The sequence below is a fragment of the Somniosus microcephalus genome, unplaced genomic scaffold, assembly GCF_052327205.1.
Source record: "Somniosus microcephalus isolate GS21.2 unplaced genomic scaffold, FLI_Smic_1.0 unresolved_chr5, whole genome shotgun sequence".
In the NCBI taxonomy this organism is placed as follows: domain Eukaryota; kingdom Metazoa; phylum Chordata; class Chondrichthyes; order Squaliformes; family Somniosidae; genus Somniosus; species Somniosus microcephalus.
The window spans coordinates 6285760-6293337 of NW_028225183.1; positions in this window are offsets into that span (position 1 = coordinate 6285760).

The following is a 7578-nucleotide window of genomic DNA, read 5'->3' on the forward strand; positions in this document are numbered from 1 at the left end:
CTCCTGTCTGGACACCTTTGGCGGGCGTCCTCTGGGTCTGCGAGCTTGTAAGGGCTGTGCAGCAGTCTCCTGCTCCTGCGGCTGTGCAGGGGTTGAGACGCCGATCTCACTTGGGTGCTGACTCTGGTGGGGCTCTGACCGAGGACTTGTCAGTGGCATGGAAGTTTGAGCGCTTGGAGAGGAGCCCCCACCTGCTTGTTCTCTGCCACCATCATCCCTCTCATGGGTCAGGTCCCCCTCAGCGCTTGCAAGTGGCGAGAGAGCACCTTGCTGCACATCAGGGGAGCCATGGGGACCCGTGTCGGGACTGGCCGTCCTTCTCAGAGGGACTGCCATGAAGGTCTGGTTTCTCCGTTCAATAGCTGCGCATCGCTCCTCCAGAGATGTCAGTCTAGTCTGAACACTCACCATGTTTTCATCAGTCGTGCGACATATCTCCTCCATGGCCGTAGCCAGCCTTTCCACGGAGGTTGCCATCCTTTCCGTGGTAATGCCTTGATGCGCCAATGACTCCACAAAGGCTCTGCTCACGTTAGCGCCGGACTCCTCCATTCGCTCCGCACTCGCAGCAGCCCTGGATACAAAACCTGCCAGAGACTCCTGCATAGTGTCCTGGAGCGCTATCACCGCTGATACTGTGGATCGACCCAGAGGCAGAAGGTCGACATGCAGCGGAGCCGAGCTGGGAGAGTGCTGCGCCCTCCGACTAGGACTCTCCACTGCTGTCCCTGTCTCCACCATCTGCTGAGGCTCACTTGTGAGCTGTGATACACCAGGTGACGACACTACTCTATGTCCCGAAGGTCCCACCGAGGTGTCAGCTTCGGTGCTGGGGGCGTTGCCTTCTGCTGACGCTGCACCCTCAGAGGTTGCAGCTTCCTCTGAGGAGTCTCGTAGCTGAGGCTGAACCTCCTCCTGCGTCCTGGAGACGGGAGCTTGCGATGGACCTGTGGGGGAGTAAAGGAATGTGTCAGAGATGAGAGGCCAGGGTTACCTGCACAGTGCTTATTGCAGATGATCAGAGGTCCATCTGTTAGAGCTTCCACGTCATTATCAGCGAGTCATGCAATGCAATTGAGAGAGTTGGAAAACTCCTCTGTCACCAGCTTGCTCTGCTGCACCGGTCTCTCCGTCCCCCACTTGTGTGTCATCCTGGACGCCGACGATGTCCAGGACCGCCTCCTTCCATGGGGTCTGCTGGGCTAAGAAGGCTGCCCCTTCCCCTGGCTTGGCTCGCTCTGCTCGGTTGTCAGCTCTCTTTTGCTGCAATGGGGGAGACAAGTGGAGTTTGAGCGAGAATGAATGAGTGAGTGTCGAGAATCGATGGCATAGATGCTTAGAAGGAGAGAAAGATGGAGTGAGATGGCAAGACCAAGGTCCCTCCCAATGTGATGTATGTTGCTTTCAGAGCAGGACAGTGATAGGGAGTGTGAGGGCTGCATAGTCCATTAGTTAGGTGAATGTGATCATAGAGAGAGAGGGCGTGAGTGGGAAAGGGTGCATGGATGTCAGTGCCAAGTGGGATGTGGAGGAGGAGATCGGTAAAGCTGAGAGCTGGCGAGGAAAGGCAATGGGGATCAGATTAAGAGTGATGGGAACATCATACTCACTTTTCCAGTGCGCAGAAGGTCATGGAAGCGTTTGCGACATCGTCTCCATGTTCTGATGGTATTGCTGGTGTCGTTCACTTGCTCTGCCACCCTCAGCCACACAGCCTTGGCTTGCTGGGGTGGCTTCTTCCTCCCCGAGAAGGGGAAGAGCACCTCCCTGCTCTTTTTCGCTCCCTCCACCAATGCCTGGAGGGCTGCCTCGTCAAATCTGGGGGATGCCTTCCTCCGACGTGCCGCCATGACTGATGATGTTCGCAGCAGCTGCTTGGGCGAGAAGCTTGGCAGTCTGATGAAGTCAGGAAGGCTTGTGGAAGCCCTTAAAAGAAGCAGCAGTGATGATCTCACCTGAAAAGCTCTCAGGCTAGGGGTTCCCATTCGTGGGGAATCAATTGGGCTTTTAAATCAAAATTGCATCAGCTGCAGCTTCCAAGTCATTTGTGGGATTTTGCTACGGGGGCGGGTTTCCCACATGAATTCTGCACGATGTGGGAAATAGATGCAATTTTGATTTAACAGCCCAATTGATTCCCCACTTGTGGGAACCCCTAGCCAAAGAGCTATTAAGTTACGAAGATCGCCTCTGATTTGCAGGCAGCACGGCAGCATAGTGGTTAGCACTGTTGTATCACAGTGCTAGAGACCCGGGTTTGAATCCGGTCTCGGGTGACCGTCTCTGTGGAGTTTGCATATTCTCACTGTGTTTGCGTGGGTTGGCTCCGTTGTCTTCCCAGATGTGCAGGTTATGTTGATTCGCTATGATAAATTGGCCCTGGCAGCGGCTGATACTATCATCAATCATGGCGACACATCGGAGTAAGGTTTGACGAGGCAACCAATCAACCTAACCCGCACATCTTTGGACTGTGGGAGGAAACCGGAGCTCCCAGAGAAAACCCACGCAAACACGGGGAGAATGTGCAAACTCATCACAGTCAGCCGAGGCTGGATTCGAGTCCGGGTGCCTGGCCTCTGTGAGGCAACAGTACTAACCACTGTGCTGCCTGGAACATTGGGGATGGAAGTCTGGATGGGAATGTATTCAGCTGCCTTACTGGGGATTGGGGTGCTCCATTCCCGCTTGGGGAACCGAGTTGTGATCGTCAAATGGCCTTTGTGCAGTTTCTGAAACACTGGTTAATGAGTTGTCAAGGTAGGAAATCATAGACCAAAACGGCATCTCATTAACTGAAATTTTGAACATCGACAACTGGTTAACCAAAAGTCATAGCGACAAATGATTAACCAAGGACGCAACTCAGTAACAGAAATTTGAACATCGACAACTGGTTAACCAAAAGTCAGAGCGACAAATGATGAACCAAGGAGGCAACTGATTAACTGAATACTTGGCATTCACATTGGGGACGAACGTCTGGATGGGAATGTATTCGGCCGCCTTACGGGGGCTTGGGGTGCTCCATTCCCGCTTGGCGAAGCGAGTTGTGGTCGTCAAATGGCCTTTGTGCAGTTTCTGAAACACTGGTTAATGAGTTGTGAAGGTCAGAGCGACAAATGATAAACCAAGGAGGCAACTGATTGACTGAATACTTGGCATTCACATTGGGGATGGAAGTCTGGATGGGAATGTATTCGGCCACCTTACCGGGGCTTGGGGTGCTCCATTCCCGCTTGGGGAACCGAGTTGTGGTCGTCAAAATGGCCTTTGTGCAGTTTCTGAAACAATGGTTAATGAGTTGTCAAGGTAGGAAATCATAGACCAAAACGGCATCTCATTAACTGAAATTTTGAACATCGACAACTGGCTAACCAAAAGTCATAGCGACAAATAATTAACCAAGGTGGCAACTCAGTAACTGAATATTGAACATCGACAACTGGTTAACCAAAAGTCAGAGCGACAAATGATTAAACAAGGAGGCAACTCAGTAACTGAAATTTGAACATCGACAACTGGTTAACCAGAAGTCAGAGCGACAAATGATTAAACAAGGAGGCAACTCAGTAACTGAAATTTGAACATCGACAACTGGTTAACCAGAAGTCAGAGCGACAAATGATTAACCAAGGTGGCAACTCAGTAACTGAATATTGAACATCGACAACTGGTGAACCAAATGTCAGAGCGACAAATGATTAATCAAGGAGGCAACTCAGTATCTGAAATTTGAACATCGACAACTGGTTAACCAAAAGTCAGAGCGACAAATGATTAACCAAGGAGGCAACTCAGTAACTGAAATTTGAACATCGACAACTAGTTAACCAAAAGTCAGAGCGACAAATGATTAACCAAGGAGGCAACTCAGTAACAGAAATTTGAACATCGACAATTGGTTAACCAAAAGTCAGAGCGACAAATGATTAACCAAGGAGGCAACTCAGTAACTGAAATTTGAACATCGACAACTGGTTAACCAAAAGTCAGAGCGACAAATGAATAACCAAGGTGGCAACTCAGTAACTGAATATTGAACATCGACAACTGGTTAACCAAAAGTCAGAGCGACAAATGATTAACCGAGGAGGCAACTCAGTAACTGAAATTTGAACATCGACAACTGGTTAACCAAAAGTCAGAGCAACAAATGATTAACCAAGGAGGCAACTCAGTAACTGAAATATGAACATCGACAACTGGTTAACCAAAGGTCAGAGCGACAAATGATTAACCAAGGAGGCAACTCATTAACTGAATACTTGGCATTCACATTGGGGACGGAAGTCGGATGGGAATGTATTCAGCCGCCATACCGGGGCTTCGGGTGCTGCTTTCCCGCTTGGGGAACCGAGTTGGGGTCGTCAAATGGCCTTGTGCATTGTTTGAAACACTGGTTAATGAGTTGTCAAGGTAGCAAATCATAAACCAAAAGGGCAACACAGTAACTTAAATTTGAACATCGACAACTGATTAACCAAAGGTCAGAGCGACAAATGATTAACCAAGGTGGCAACTCATTAACTGAATATTGAACATCGACAACTGGTTAACCAAAAGTCAGAGCGACAAATGATTAACCAAGGAGGCAACTCATTAACTGAATACTTGGCATTCACATTGGGGACGGAAGTCAAATGGCCTTGTGCATTGTCTGAAACACTGGTTAATGAGTTGTCAAGATAGGAAATCATAGACCAAAAGGGCGACTCATGAAATGAAATTTTGAACATCAACAACTGGTTAACCAAAAGTCAGAGCGACAAATGATAAGCCAAGGTGGCAACTCATAAACTGAAATTTTGAAATTGACAACTGGATAACCAAAAGTGGGAACTCATGTTTCGGACGGGCTTGCAAACGGCAGGCTGACGCCCGGCAGAGGCCCGGGCTTCACCTCCCTTGCGTAAGCGACCGTCTCCGAATCGATTAAAGGCGTAAAATCGGAGTTCAGAGCGGGAAAAATTCTTCCCGAAATCGGCCGAAAAATAAAAAATTCTCCTTTGCCGCCGGTCAAGGGGGCATTCGAACGGGCACGGGAAGCCGCGTCTAACCGTGTAAAAACGGCTTGGCTCCGACGCGGGAGTGCGGAGATATGGCCGTTCAAAGTTGTACCGGAAGTATGGAAGGGGAAAGATTTGACCGCCTGTGGGCGAAAAAAGTGCTGGTGGTCGGTCACAAAAGTCAAATCCGTCCCGCTGGTTTGACACTTGTCATTTCTGGCAGGGGTCCTGGCGGGGTACCTGGAGAATGGTAGGAGGTGGCATTTCGAGAATTGGTCTGTTTTCCAGACTACTGTCTAGGGCCTCCAGGTCTGCAGAGACCGACCCGGGCTGCCGTCCAACCGACTTTTAACCCTTTTTGGGTGGAATGTTTTTTCCATTTTTAACCAATTTTCCGATTTTTGGTCGGGCTTAAAAACGGCAGCCTGACGCCCGGCAGAGGCCGGGGCTTCGGCTCCCTTGCGTAAGGGACCGTATACGAAACGATTAAAGCCGGAAAATCCGAGTTCAGAGCGGGAAAATGTTTTCCCGAAATCGGCCGAAATATAAAACATTTCTCCTTTTCCGCCGAGCAGGGCGGCATTCGAACGGGCACGGGAAGCCGCGTCGAACGGTGTAAAAACGGCTTGGCTCCGACGCGGGAGTGCGGAGATATGGCCATTCAAATGTGTACTGGAAGTACAGAAAGGAAAAGATTTGACCGCCTTTTGAGGGCCTCGGGTGATGCTTCCCGGCGTTTGAAAGTGAGTTGCTCCCGGCAAATTGACATGTGCCATTAATGATTTCGAGACATCATTAACCAAAACACGGAAGTCCGATGGGAAAAGATTCGGGCCCTTTAAGCGGGCCTCGGATGATGCTTTCCGGCTTGGGAAAGTGAGTTGCTCCCGCCAAATTGACATGTATCATTTCTGGCAAGTGTCTCCGAACATAGTTTGTGAGTTGGAGTTCGGGAAATCAGTAACCAAGACGGAAGTCCCGATGAAGAAAAAAAAAAGGGCCATTTGCGGCGATTTGGGTGCTGCTGGTCGGATACAGGTGGCTGTTTGACCCGCTGATTTGACACTTGTCATTTCAGGCAGGGGGGATTGGCGGGGTACCTGGAGAATGGTAGGAGGTGGTTTTTCGAGACTTGGTCTGTTTTCCAGATTACTGTCTAGGGCCTCCAGGTCTGCAGAGACCGACCCGGGCTGCCGTCCAACCGACTTTTAACCCTTTTTGGGTGGAAATTTATTTCCATTTTTAACCAATTTTCGGGTTTTTTGGTCGGGCTTAAAAAACGGCAGCCTGACGCCTGGCAGAGGCCGGGGCTTCGGCTCCCCTTGCGTAAGGGACCGTATTCGACCCGATTAAGCCCCGAAAAATGGATCCAAATGTCGGCCGACCAAGTAAGCTTGCTGGGGAGAGAGACTAAGTGCCGGGCTGGGCACCTCATTAACCAGTGAAAAGTTTTGGCTGCTGGAGAGACTAAGTCCGAGCCTGGGCACATCATTAACCATAAATGAAAAAGGCGAGGCCGAGTCTGGAGCATGGCTAACTGATTAACCAAATTGGCAAGGCCCGGGCTGAAAGTGAGTGAGCGACCTGTGGCCAGGGGGCTGGATGGCCGGAGAGAATCTAACCCCCAAAATATGGAAGTCCGATGAGAAAATATTCGGCCGCCTTTTGCGGGCCTCGGGTGTTGCTTCCCGGCCTGGGAAAGTGAGTTGCTCCCGACAAATTAACATGAGCATTTTTTGATTTCGAGACATGATTAACCAAAACACGGAAGTCCGATGGGAAAATATTAGGGCCATTCAAGCGGGCCTCCGGTGATGCTTTCCGGCTTGGGAAAGTGAGTTGCTCCCGCCAAATTGACATGTGCATTTAACGATTTCGAGACATGATTAACCAAAACGCAGAAGTCCGATGAGAAAAGATTCGGCCGCTTCACGTGGGCCTCGGGTGATGCTTTCCGGCTTGGGAAAGTGAGTTGCTACCGCCAAATTGACATGTGTTATTTCTGGCAAGTGTCTCAGAACATAATTAATGAGTTGGAGTTTGGGAAATCATTAACCTAGTCGGAAGTCCCGATGAAGAAAAAAAAAGTGCCATTTGCGGCGATTTGGGTGCTCCTGGTCGGATAGAGGTGGCCGTTTGACCCGCTGATTTGACACTTGTCATTTCTGGCAGGGGGGGTTGGGGGGGTGCCCGGAGATTTTCGGGAACACGATTTTCAGAACAAAATTCACTCAGCGGGAGCACTTTGAAAAGGCCCGAAAAGTGTTACTTTGCTAAAAGGCTCATTTTATCAATATAGGGACCTTTCAAAGAGTATTGGAAAGTCATATTAAATTGGTTTTGTGGCTTTTATGACTTAATGACAAAAAGCTCTAAGTGTGAATCTGAAATCGTAGACAGACAGCAGAAACATATAAATAATTCCAGCGTCTAAGTTTCATTTGCTGTCTGTCACACAGGTGCCTCTGAACCGGTCAGGGCCTGTGACCCCACTGAGCTTATGCACACGCAGTGTTTGCACCAAGTTCCCCTGTGTTGTGCGCTCAGTGGGCCCGTCCAAGACAGCAGA